We start from the raw sequence: 14,243 nt of genomic DNA, 5'->3' as shown, positions 1-14,243 counted from the left end.
GGAGGCTGTGTTTCTTTTCCCTTTCAGGCGTGTCTTCATTTCCTTTTCAGGTGTAGCAAGTTAATTGACTTTAGTGTCTCTAAGGAGTCTGGTACTTGTATTTTTCGCATTTAATTTCTCTTGCAGCTGACTGGAAACAACTCCCTCCATAGTACAAATTTTACCCCCGATAGGGGGAGGGGGAAAGCCATGATTGTGGCTCTCCATTGTAAGGCATGGTCGCCCTGGTGCTGCAGCCTTTTGAGCCCGAGACTCCTGGAACATAATTGTTAAGAAATAGTGATAGGCCACGCACTCTGTTGCCAGTCAAGTTTTACTGCATTGACTTCTCCTCCAAACGCAAGTTTTCATGACTCCATCAATCTTCAGGGAGGCTGTGTTTCTTTTCCTTTTCAGGCGTGTGACACAAATGAAAAGGAAAATAAACACAGCCTCCCTGAAGAATGATGGAGTCATGAAAACGTGCTTTTGGAGGAGAAGTCAATGCAGGAAAACTTGACTGGCAACAGAGTGCGGGGCCTGTCACTATTTCTTAACAACCATAAAACATTATGGGCCTCATTAGGACCCAGGCGGTAAGGGGTTTACGGCGGCGTAAACAGCGCTGACCCTTACCGCCTGATTCCGAGGTCCCTTAGCGCCATGGAGGTTTTAACACCTGCTTTTAGCAGGTGTTAAAATCCATGGCGCTAAGGGACCTTGTTGTTAATTACGCCACCGTAATTTACGGTGGCGTAATTAACGCCTTCCCCACCCCCATTATGCCCTATGGGGCAAAAATGGGAATTGGGAAGGGTAAATGGGTGAATGGGGACTTACCGCCCCACTCATCTCGGAATGGGGCGGTAAGTCCGCCAACCACCATGGCGTAAACGTAGTTTACGCCATGGTGGTAAAGGTACGACCCAGGCGGTAACTTACCGCCTGGGTCGTAATGAGGCCCTATGTCTGCCTTTATAACTCATTTGTATGTACAGCACTCCTTGACAACCTAGAATATGACCACCAAATATATATTATAGGGTGGCGATGGCCACTCTAAAGTTAAGGGTAGTCGGACTACCATAGGAACCCCTTAAAGTTCAATTGTTAATAACGTTTGATTCGAGTAACAGATTTGGCAAAAAATGTGAAAGTGTTGAGGGACTCGTGGGCCTCTACAAGACTGCAAAGTTTTGTAAAGATCCCTTAAGGAATAAAAAAGCTATTAAGAAGACAAAAACATTTTCTTTTCCACAGTTGCGGCCTACTTCCCATTCATTTTCCCGTGGACAAACAAGGTAAATCTTTGCCAAAGTGCACAGCCCAAACCGCTGGACTTGGTTTGGGATTATTTCGAGCAGTAGTTATTTCAATATCTGACAGAGAAGGTGGTGCCCGCTTCTCAAAAATAGGTCGCTATATCTTGGGTACATTACCAAAACCAGGGATTTTTTTAAATGAAACGACATCCATATTGTTTTTCTCTCAATGCAAGAGATAATCATGGCTATAGCCGAGGAAAACAGGAAATGAATAGCAGTTAAACATTTATTTGAAGGTTAAAATAAATGAAAATTACATTAGTCTAGAGGCGGGGAGGTTGCTGATGGACACCAAGTGAAATTTGGGAGTTATGGGAGGTCCAGGGTCTGAGTTTGCAAAACAAAGCTTTCTGTAGCCGCAAATGAAACTGCATCATGGAAACAGTGGGCCTCATTACGACCCAGGCGGTAAGTTACCGCCTGGGCTGTGACTTTACCACCATGGCGTAAACTACGTTTACGCCATGGTGGTTGGCGGACTTACCGCCCCATTCCGACCTTGGCGGGGCGGTAAGTCCCCAATCCCCATTTACCCTTCCCCATTCCCATTTTTGCCCCATAGGGCATAATGGGAGTGGGGAAGGCGTTAATTACGCCACCGTAAATTACGGTGGCGTAATTAACTCCATGGTCCCTTAGCGCCATGGATTTTAACACCTGCTAAAAGCAGGTGTTAAAAGCGCCATGGCGCTAAGGGACCTCGTAATTGGCGGTAAGGGGTCGGCGCAGCTAACGCTGGCGTTAACCCCTTACCGCCAGGGTCGTAATGAGGCCCAGTGTGTTTCAAAGGGGCAATGGGAGAGGGTAGGGGAGGTGAGAGATCTTGGTAACAGTGTGGGCAGCTGGTAATGAGTGGGGGGGCACTTAGTTTGGGTTTTGGAGACCCGGGGGGTATTCACACAATAATTTTTCCCGATAAACGCGGTTATACAGGACTGCAGATAGCCACTTGTATTAATAGTCCTGTGTCTGCGGCTATAGATTTTGTGGTGGTTCATTTATTTTTTAAAGTCATTTCTAAAGGTATAATGACTTTGGGGGTGAAAAATCACTGGTGGCCATAGACAGTGACACCGTATGGAGTCTTATTTATATTGGCTGTGTGTTTCCCGAATTTCTTATATGTGAGACTTTGGAGGAAAAAAGAAAACTGTAAAAAAAGCTCAATATAGAAAAATATAATGAAGTAAAAGGAGTACTGTTTATTTACATAAATAAGTACATATGAAATGTTTAAAAATCAATAAGTAGCTTCTTCAGCCCTGCTGCTCTAGTTTTAGCTGCCCTATCCAATGTATTGTAACTTGTGTATCCTCAACCATGTTATTATACCTTGTGTAATTGTACCCATTAAATGTATCCCCACCTAGTGTACTGCCATGTATATTATGCTCTCTTAATCATCATCTATCTTGCATAACTGCATGAGCTGTCAATTATTGTATTGACCTTTTAATTACCATTGTATCACTACTGTCTGTTCCTTCATTCGTATTCCATAATCAGAATTTCTAAAAAAAATATAAAATCTTATAACCGCAGCTAGATAAAAAGGGTGCAGTTCATGTATTCAGCATTGCGCCTAGCTGCAGCAATGACTGGCGGGTTTACCCACAGCTACCCGACAACCACATGCGAACGATGCTCCTATATGCGGATAAAGGTGGCACCCTGTGCAACAGCAGGTGTATGGTGGCGAATGGCACATTGTGTGTTTGCAGACATGTGGTAGCGGCAGCTATAAGGCAAGATTTATAGCCGTGTTGGATAGCCGCGGTTAACAGAGATGTTGGGCAGGGATTTTGGATACTTTTATTGTTTGTTATTGGTTGTTGTTTGGGTTGTATTTGTGTAGCTGTCTGTGATAGTTTGTGGTGAAACTGTGTCAGTCATTTTAGTAGTTTGTTTAATATATAGTCTTCTTTTTGTTTTATTGCTTTTGGGAAGTATAAAAGCCACCATGTTGTGTAGTATTCTCATTTTGATTTCAGAACTCATTCTGTACATTTGCTGAGTGTGTGGCTGATGTGGAAGTGTCAGTACATTTTCAAATATTTAAAGGTTTATTTATTGTGTTGTGTGTGAGCTAAATCACCACTGCTATCCGATGGCATATATTGCCACTATTTTGCATCTAGTTAGATTAAGTGGCTGTTAATGTTTGATGCATTTATTTACCTTCCACTAACATGTTGCTTAAATAATATGTGACAGTTTATATTTACTACTACTATCAGATGGCATAGTTTGGTACTGCTTTGCACTTACTCAGATTAAGTGGTAGTTAATTATTGATGCATTTTTTCAAATTTCACTAACATGCTGCTTAATATATATATATTTATATCAATAGCATGTATATGTATCTATTTCATTTTCTGTATGCAGTTTTGTGAGGGTAAAGGTTTACTTCCTTGTACTTGTCGACTGGTCTGTTGATTGTGGACCATGAACTCTCAATTTGTATTGAGCATCAGTCATCCTATAGGGTCTCTCTACATCATCGTGATGGACCTGTACAAGGTGCTGGATAAAGCTGAGGTTCAAAAACTTTGGGTTGGTTTATTAGATCTCCTTCGCAAAACAATTTCCCACAAAAATACATTGCATTTCCTCAATGTCCTTTTTACTCTGTTGTTGCTTGATCTGAAAATACAGTCAACTATCAGCAACAGTCTGGGGGTAAGGCAGAAGACACCTACATCACCTCACCATTGCTGCTGGTTCCAATCATACTTAAATGTGAAACCCTGGATAAAAAAACAAAACTGTAGAAACAAGATCACAAAAAGGAGCCTGCCACTTAAAATGGAAATAAAGAAAAAAAAGATAACAAGCTAAAAAAAAAACAAATCGCAAACTTCAAATTGCCTACCCTATGCACTGGTGTGCACTATAATGTCTTTTAATGTGCAACCCTTCCTTTCCCTCTTTTTGAACCTTATTTACTGTTCTTGTTTTGGATGTCGCATCCACAGTATTTTCAGCCTGTGAATTTTCACCCTCCCTACTGCATTATGTGTATCCGTATCCACTGAATGTATCTCCACCCACTGTTCTCCCACCTATGCAACTTATTGATTTATTAATGTATGTTTTATTTTAATCCATCTTGGATTTATTTTTCCCAATGACCCAATGATTACTAGGTGTGAAGATAACAACAGTGTTGTATGCACAAATGTTGTATCTTATATAGTTCATGTGATGCTCTACATACGAGATAGGAGGGTCAACAAAATGTGACTATTTAATTGTGTTTCATAAAGTGTGTGTGTTTTCTAACTAATTTTCAAACTAATTTTGTTTTCTTTTTACAGATAGAAGGATATTGCTGTATCTTTCCTTTTCAACATGCCATTAATGTATTTGCAGCCTCTCTACCTCAGACATTAACTATACTCCCACCTCTTTTTTCTTATTCAATTTACACATATATAGGGATGTCAATATTTTTCTTTTAAACATATATACATAACTGTGACAATTGTTGAATTTTGGAGGGGCGGCCAACCGTAGCAACGGTTGGAGGTCTTAGACGCAGGTTCCTTGGATTTTACCTGTGGTTATTAGGCCTCAATGTGCTGAAAAGCACACTTTTATTAAATAAATATATATATATATGTATAAAACATATGTGACCCCCGCCCCCCAAGTATCATCTTGTAATCACTGCTATAGAAAAAGTTAATGAACTCTAGCTGTGGTTATACCGAAAATAAATGCATATGTTTTTTCATTGTATTTGTGTATTTATATGGGATAAGTCCTGGGTACACTGTTTTGGGGTACACTGAGTGTAGTATTTTAGCACATTTCGTGTACTGCTTTGATACAATGAACACACTTTGCATTACTTTCATAAGTTAGGTGTACTCCCTCATCTGTATACAAATTGGTTATGTAGAACAGTATGTTGTTGTTTGAAATTCATAACTGGTGTGATCTATAATTAATGCTGTAAATACTTTATAAACATTTCTGTGTGATTGGAAAAGATAAAGACAGTGTGAGGAAAAAGTTCCATTAGTTTTTCCAAGCGACATGCCTCGTAAATTACCCAAATCATTGCCTCCACAATGAATTAGTATGACATCTAGCTGCCATGTACTCCTCAGAATTAACAACTTTGGAAACATTTTGGAAAAGGAAAATACCTTGGAAGCCTTTCATACAAATAGACGCAGCTATGACAGCTGCCAATGAAACGGTGTGTTCTGTTTGAGGGGGTTATAGCCGTGAGTACCACCAAGCCAATGGAACATTGTATCCTTTTGGTGGGTGCAGCCCCAGCTATAACTATCGCCTTAGTCGCAGGTATAGCAACACCAATTTCTGTGCATTGATCATGATATTTCATCGAATTTACACTATAAAATTTGACATGTGTTTCTGAATCTATGCCCTCATGTGTACCTTTGTGTTGTTTGAATTTTTACACCTTATTAATATGTCTTTTTGAATCTTGGAAAACGCATACGGGTAGCCGTGGCTACCATCGGTTCCACAAACTCACGGCTATCAATGCTGCAATTGGACATCATGCTTTATGGCATGCTTTAGTAGCCTCAGGTATCATAAAATGTTCTGGATGTTTTAGCACATTTTTTTACATGTCTTTCTGTTTGGATGTTCTCACCTCAAGGCATGTGTGATTTAAATTTGAAACCTTTGCTATATGTACTTTGCAGTGCATGAGAATAATGTATGTGTACCTGCGTTATGAGATGTCTCCCAGAGGTCACCAGTGTTATAGCCGTGGCTATGTAATTTTTCTAATTAAAAAAAAATATTGGTTTTATTTAATTGTGTCTACATGGATTTTTATTCTGTGGCTTTCTTCTTGGGTGGTGATGGATTGGGGACCCAAATGGCATCATCATCACGGCTGGTGTCATGGTTAAACATGTTGAAATGTCCATTGAGGAGGGAAACGTAAAACAACAAAAATGACAACACTAAAAAGACAGTGCCACAAAAAATGAAAAAGTAAAAAAAGAAGAAAAAATAGGTAAAACAAAAAAATAGACAAACTGAACAAATGACAAGAGTAGGGAACAGAGGATTAGGTTAAAAGTGGGTAAAAGGGAGTAACGATTAAAGGGTTAAAGCACCAAAGGTTCTTGCAGTTACTTGGTAAATGTTTTACTAACAAGCACTAGTAGCAATGATCACTATAAACTTATCTTTCTGGTGGGTGGGGTGATTATTTGCGGTTACATACTGGCAGGCGCCCTGATTGGTCACTTTCACATGTAGAAATGTTGTCATACAGCGTGGGCGTAGCTGCATCAATAAACCGCAACGTGTGACTGGACCATTTGTTGACTCAGATAGGAGTCATGTGTAGGCGCGCAGCAACAGCATGCAATATGATTGGCTGGTGCATCAGATGCAAAGATGCGTGGCCGCGTCGATGAAGCCTGATGTCCTATTGGGTCATTTTGCATGCGCGGATTTCATACCACGGCATGGTTGTGGCTGCATTAATACATTGCATCATGTGATTGGTGTGTTTGTTGATGCGGCCAGGAGTCATGTTTAGGCACACAACGATATGATTGGCTGGTGCAACAGGTGCAAAGACAGCTAGCTGTGTCAACGAAGCTTGACGTCATGTTATGTCATTTTGCACGTGCGGATTTCATTGCACGGCATGGGCATAGCCTTATCTATACATGCAGCATGTGATTGGGTAGTTTGTTGATGTGGCTTGTCATGCAAATGCAGCCCATGATGCGATTGGATGTCAAAAACAGGCGCATAGCTGCATCCAAGTAGCTTTCAAATTGATTGGGCCTTCCTTCAATGCAGCTACGGGCAGGTGCTCTTTTCTTATTGTCTAAGGTGATTGGTCAATAATAAAGGCGCGAACATTTCATTTCACTTGAGCATATCCACGTGTACAAGGAACACATTCTGGTTGGTTATATCGTGTAACCGCCGTTATACCCCTCTTCCAAGCTCCTCTTTCCTGTTTTCTGTCATTGCTTTTTGTCTCTTGGTGGGTGAACTTCTTTGTAAGCCTTCAGGAACTTTTAAAAGCAGTTCCTTGATCTATCCGTTCCTTTTTTACCTGTCTTCTTCCTATACCTTTGTGATTTGTCTTGTGCTTTGTAGTTTGCCTTTTTTTGTTAATCATTTTTTAAAAAATGTATATGAAGTGGCAGAGTCCTTTTTGCGCTGTCTATTTTTACAGTTTTCATTTTTCCTCTACTGTCTTGCATTTGTGTGTGGCTTAAGCTTTGCCGCCACGGAAGAAGCAATGTGCACAAAAAACTATTGCTGACAGTGTTCAATATTTACGGTTAAAGGACCAACACAGCAAGAAGGAGATTGTGAAAGTCATGTGCAATTTCTGTGGTAAGGTTTTGCAGAGGGAACCTTCACACAAGCCATCTCAAAGTTTGGGAACATGAACGATAATTCAACATATTGACCGCGTACATTGGGTCGAAGTGGACAAATCAAATTGAAGGCTCATTTGGAAGATACGTTCAAAGCACATGGTGCAAGATCAGCACATCAGTATTTATCATCTGCGCCACAGAGTTCCAATATGATTACTAGTTATTTTCCACCAACTAACACCTAACCTCAGTCGATCATGTCTGCACCCGATCTTTCAAACTTTGTGGTGATGTGCAAAACCTGCCACAGCTTAATCGAGGTGCGATGTGGCACCCTAAACACTTTGGGCATGGTTCGTTCATGACATACGGCCAATTGCCAATGTTAGATACATTTTTAAGTGTCCATTTCTTTGACCCCATTTTTTAGAAAAAAGAAACACAAAACAATTTAGAAAATATAAAATGTGAATACATTTTATTTAATTTTTTTTCTACCCTTTGATATATGTATGAATCCTAGTGTTTTTCCTTCCCAGTTCCTACCTCTTTTTTTCCTTATGTCCAAAATGGTCTTTTTCAGTGCCAACTTTTCAGTTATAAAAATAGACTATAAAACACATATGTTTCAAAGACCTTGACTTGATCCTTTCAATACAGTATGCATTAAAAAAATAACATACTATTATGTATTTTATTATAGCCGTGGTTATCCCCTGTGGAAGCCACGGGTAAACTTCTAGTCATTGCTGCATTTATTCACACATGCATCCTTGGTAGCCGTGTTTATAAAACCCTTTAACAAATTAATCATATCTACATATATATGTGGGCAGTAGTCTTCTGAAGATGTATTTTAAGATATATTGAGTGAAGACTTTGTACACAGTTACTGTAACATAGTGGCCCTCATTCCGAGTTTGGAGGTAGCCATGGTGCTATTAACCCCATGGCTGCCTCCAAAATCGGTCTGACTCCGGTCTGGTGAAGGGAGTAATTACCAGACCAGTCTGAGGTCTGCGGGAACAGTAATTCCCCATTCACCAGAGCCATTCCCCATTCCAATTTGAGCCCCCATAGGGCTCACTGGGAAGGCGGTAATAACGGTACCGCAATTTGCGGTACCGTTATTGACCCCGGTATCCCGTTGCGGGTCCCAGGGAGGACCCGCAAAGGGACCTCGGAATAGGGCGCAAAGGGATTACCGGCACCGGTGTCATTACCGGTGCCCGGTATCCCTTTGCGCCCAGGTCGTAATGACCCCCAATAACTTTCTATTCATCAAGTACATATAAATGTAACATAACACTTATACACTTAAAATAATTAAGTAAATAGCACTTAAAACACTTAATAACACTTAAAATAATTAAGTAAATAGATATGCAAACAACATTTTTTAAGAACAGGTTTATTTTGAGAGGGCTGTGGTTGCACAATGTCTTTTTAGTTTGCTTTCTATGCATGATACATCATTTTCATTACCCCAATTTTATTATTAATGTCAATTATGTATGGAATAACAAAACCCTTGAAATTCAATGAAAAACCTTTAGTTGCAGGGATGTTAAGGTGAGTAATACATTGTAAAAATAAAACTTGAAATTCAAGGAAAAAAATGTAGTTGCAAGGACATTGAGATGAGTAATGCATTCTAAAAAAATTAAATGCAGCTAAAGCAACCTTAACTTCACGCCCCCTGTTGCGCAGCCTTTGACCACAATGATGACCTCACATATCACATCACTGATGACATCACTGGTGGCAACACTAATTACATTGTATATAACTGATAACATCAATAATGCCATTAGACATAACATAATGAATAGATTCGCTCATACAACCTTTGATTATCTTAATAACAATGTAGGCCGTGGAATTGGCCACGACGAAGGCTGTAGTCACTTGCCATCATCAAAGGCCATAGTCTGTGGTCATTTAGTGTTGCAAAATACCAATGTGCATGGTTTAAAGTCATGCCTAATAGCTCATCACTGCTTTAAAATATACAGTGACATTGCCTTTTCTCCAGGAATGTATCTTTGTCTAAGAGGGCAGTGCTATTTTATACATAGCTTAATCAACTCAAGACAGACATTTTGCAAGGCTGTAAGGACAACGACATACCTGTTTTCACTCTTATTAGGGATCATCACTGCAGTATAGTCCTGACAGCCTTGTGATTGGAGCATATGGCTATGTTTTCACAACACCAAGAAAGTTACACTAACACCCAAGACATCAAATATGAAATGACAAATGTCATTGATGACATCACATATGCAGTCCACTTGTTTTTGTTCACTGACAAATCTAGGCCTGGTTATTTTCTTTACTGACAGTAAGAATTTTAAAATTGAAAATATACTTCATATCTAGACATTAACCCTGCCTATGTTGTTAAGGTACTTTCGTCAGGGTTTGGCCTCAGCTCTTGGAGCACATACATGGGGAAATAAGCACACTTCAAACACACAATTCATTTGTATACATGATAACAGACTATAAAATTATTCCCATTTTCTAGTGATACTCTTTCTCTCCTTCCTACTGGAGTTTCACTGTATGTGCCTCAAATTTCTAATGCATTGTGTCTCTTTATATTTATTGTTTGTACTAACACAAGTGTGTAGTAAGTCTTGTATTGTTAGCTATTCATTTCAAGTTTTAAAGTAGACAACATTCTGATAGCTTTGCATTCATTATTTTACTGACCGATAGGACCAGATTAAAAATACTGGACATCTGTGGGGCATGCTGCGCTCATTTCCTATGTGTATATATTATTAGGTTGTTTTATTAACACGAACACTCAAATATAACATTTTGTTTAAATGAGTACATTTTTTAATACATTAAATAGTACAACTTTGCCTAACGACTTTTCATCAGAATTAATTTGATATGTGATGCCATCAGTGATGTCCTCTGTGTTAGTTTTAGCAGTGCACGGCAGTGGTGCAAGTTATGGTTGCTTAGCTTACCATAACTTGTGAATTTCAATGGTTTTTCGGTTTTAACTGTAACTATAACTTCCTATAACAAAGTTTTTTCATTGAATTTCATCGGTTTTTACCAGTGCACCCTTAATCTGCTACAAGTTCCTTATATATTCACCCTCAATGTAGCAGTTGTAGATTCCACGGATAATTGGAATGTCTGCAGACAGAAGGTCGCATTCACAAAGCCCAGAAGCACAGGGGAGAACAGAAAATGTTCTACCTATCAACCAACAAACACATATACATAAAGCACCCACCCTATTGCATGCTGTGTACCCATATCCACACAGTGTATCCCCACCCAGTATACTCTTACGCATTCACGGTGGTGGGGGCATTACTGGGCTAGGTAATGCCCAGGGCAAATTAGAAGCTTGAGCAAAGGGAGGGCTTTACAGTTAGCCCAGGGCATTACCTGCCACAATAAGGCCCACGCATTAAGTTTTTTTTAACTATTAGCATCCTGCCATGTCTTACCAGGATGCTAATCGTTTTTTTTTTTTATTTGAGAAATGGCATATTTGCAGTTTCTGAACTTGAAAAAAAAACTACAATGCAAGTTAGCCACCATGGATTAGGGAGACGGGCACTACACATAGTCCCGTCTCTGTTTCCATGCTCACCAATGCCGTGACGGAGGTGTGCTGGGAAATCTGACGGTTCCCTCTGAGTGCAAGGTAAGTGCGGAGAGGATGTGGGTTGGTGGGGATGTGGAAATTGGGTTTGAGGTGTGGGGAAAAGGGAATGCAGAGGGCACACTTACCTGATTCCTGGGAGGGAAGATGGCAGTCTCCCGCTTATGAGAAGGATCACAGTGGGTGGGGGTTTTACCATGTGGTAAAGCACCCATTTTGAGCATCGTGATTGGCTGGGAGGCCGCGACCACCCCCCACCTCCTTTGGGTACTCATAATAATAATGAATATATTGACGATTGTCACTAAAAAGTTCTTCAAACAGCAAAGCTGTGGTACATGTTTGTGCAAGTGGAGAACTCTCTGTCACCATATTACCCTCTTTAAACTGCCCATTTAATTTGGATAATCAGAGTCATCATAGACATTTTTTGGGTGAGGAGAAGTTGTTGACAACCCAAGCAGAGCCTGATCCTTGCTCTGTCCAGGATTTCTTCCTTTTGTCGTTGTTACAAGAGCCCAGAAATTCTCCAGTACTCTGTCACGATAGCATATTTTCCATTGTTTGGGATTCTCTTTTCCTTTATTTTGCTGTGAATTGTTAGGGCAAAGCAAAAGGCAGTTGTCATTCGTAACAATGTGGCATTTGATTAACCCTGCATTCTCACATTGCATTATTGAAGTGCTTGTTTCTTGCTTCCTGCAATTCCTGTGAAGTTGTATTAGAGAAGACTTGTTTTTTTTCACTTTTGTTTTGTTTATTTTAGAGATATGTGCAAAAGGTCTGAGAATTGCAACCATTGAGGCATCCCTTTTGTCACCATTGTCAGTGCCCTTCTCCAACCTGTAATTATGAGCTCAGTCTACAAGAGAGTTTAATGCAAACATCACACTTTCTGTTCATCATGTGCAATTATCATGTGCAATTTCATAACAGGGAAAAGGACTCACCACTGATACATTATTTTCATGATGACCAGAGACCTGCAAGTTTTCCTTTAATTTTCCAAGATGGACGCTTCTTTTTAGAGCTAATTTAGCTGGCCTCTTATATGTGGGTTTTGCCAACTCACCTGCAATTTTGTAATACAATTTAACTAAGCACATTATTACAAGATGCAAAGCTAATAATGAGTAGGGAGCAAGTTTAGAAGCCAAAGGTTAAAACGAAATCAAATGATTCCCAAATGTATTTATCTCTATCAGCAAGTTTGACTAGTTCTTTCACATAGTAAAGATTTGATTTTATATTTATTTTGGATTTATTAAGCACTATACACCAAAGCGCTGAACAATCATCACATCACGGAACAATACAAATGAACACAATATTTATGAATCAGAAAAACTAAAGAAGATGAGCCGTAAGAGCAGAACAAAAAAGTGAATAGGAATATAGAATGAAGAGACAGAGAAAGAGTGTTCCAAAGCAAAGGAGCAAGTAAAGAAAAGGATTGAAAACGAGATTGAGCACAAGGGGGCAAGGAACAGTGAGAAGAAAGAGAAGAAAGAGAGACTGAGAATGACGCGAACGAGAGGGAATGTAAAAAGGAACCAATGAAGAAAGATAAGGAGGAGAAAGGTTGTGAAGATATTTAAAGACTATACGAAGAACATTACATTTAAGACGAGAGTGAAAGGAAAGCCAGCCATGAAAGAATAATGACAAAGAAATAGCATCACAAGGCAAAAGAGAACATACAAGACAAATAGAAATGTTGAAGAATGATTTGAGAGGAGCCAAATATGAGACAGGAAGGCCAAAGAGAATACAAGAACAGTAAAACAAGCTTGATAAATGACAGAGAGTATTAAAAGCTTGGTGGATACTAAATGCAAGAAACTGCCTTGCATTCCCAATATTATAGAGGTGTGCCTGGAACAAGCGTGAATGTAAGGAAATACTTCTGAATCTAAATAAAGACCCACATTATGGGCAGAAAGAGGAATAGAAAGCAAGCAAGGAGGAAAAGAAATATACACAGGAGGAATAGTAGTAGTAGGAAAGAAAAGCACTTCTGTTTTAGAAGAATTAATAGATAATGATCCGACCTTCAAGATTTAATACCCAATAGACAGGATGTCAAGGTAGGATGTCAAGGTATCATGAATAACAGGTAAAGGAAGAATAGGATAGAAAAAGTTAGGTGTCATCAGCATAGAAATTATGAGACAACCCAAATGAAGAAATAATAGAAGCAAGTGGAGAAGTATAAAGAAAAAAAAGAAAAATTCCCAGGACAAAAACTTGGGGAACACCATGTTGACGAGGGACAGTATCAGAATATTTGCCAGCCCAAGAAACCGTAAACAAGCAATTAGATAAATAAGAATGAATGAAACCAAGAAAGAACAGAACCAGAAAGCCCAACGGAGGATAGAGAGTAAAGAAGTAAAGCGTGATCGACAGTACTAAACACAGCAGATAAATCAAGTTCAAACTAATACAGAACTGTGTATAGAATAACAAACAGAAAGTAACAAATCACAAACTGAAAGTAGACCAGTTTCAGTAGAATGAAACAGATGAGGCCAGATTGAAAACAAGGAGGACTATAATTGGCAGGAATAAAAGGCGAGACTTGAGAGTAGACTAGACGTCCCAGGGGCTTAGATAAGTACGGAAAGCGATATATAGTCCTAAAATAAGAGGGGAGGGAGGGATCAAGAGAATACTTTTTCAAAATAGGAAGAATAGTAGCATGCTGGAATGAAGATGGAAAAATCTAAGAGAAGAGAGAAATCTTAAACAGAGAAGTAAGGTAAGACACCAGTGAAGGATACACCTTAGGAATATGTGAAGACAGACAATTGTCAGAGAGAGAAGCAGTGGTGGGCTCGGGCCAACAAAAGGATCATATCAGTAGAAATCGGAGAAATAGATAAAACAGCACAATGAGGAACAGCAGAAGAAATAGGAGTAGAAGAGGAAGGAGGAATAGCAGAGCAT

The sequence above is a fragment of the Ambystoma mexicanum genome, chromosome 5q (genome assembly GCF_040938575.1).
Source record: "Ambystoma mexicanum isolate Mex_15411 chromosome 5q, UKY_AmexF1_1, whole genome shotgun sequence".
Lineage (NCBI taxonomy): Eukaryota > Metazoa > Chordata > Amphibia > Caudata > Ambystomatidae > Ambystoma > Ambystoma mexicanum.
The sequence above is the reverse complement of the archived record's forward strand: the minus strand, read 5'-3'. Positions refer to the sequence as shown.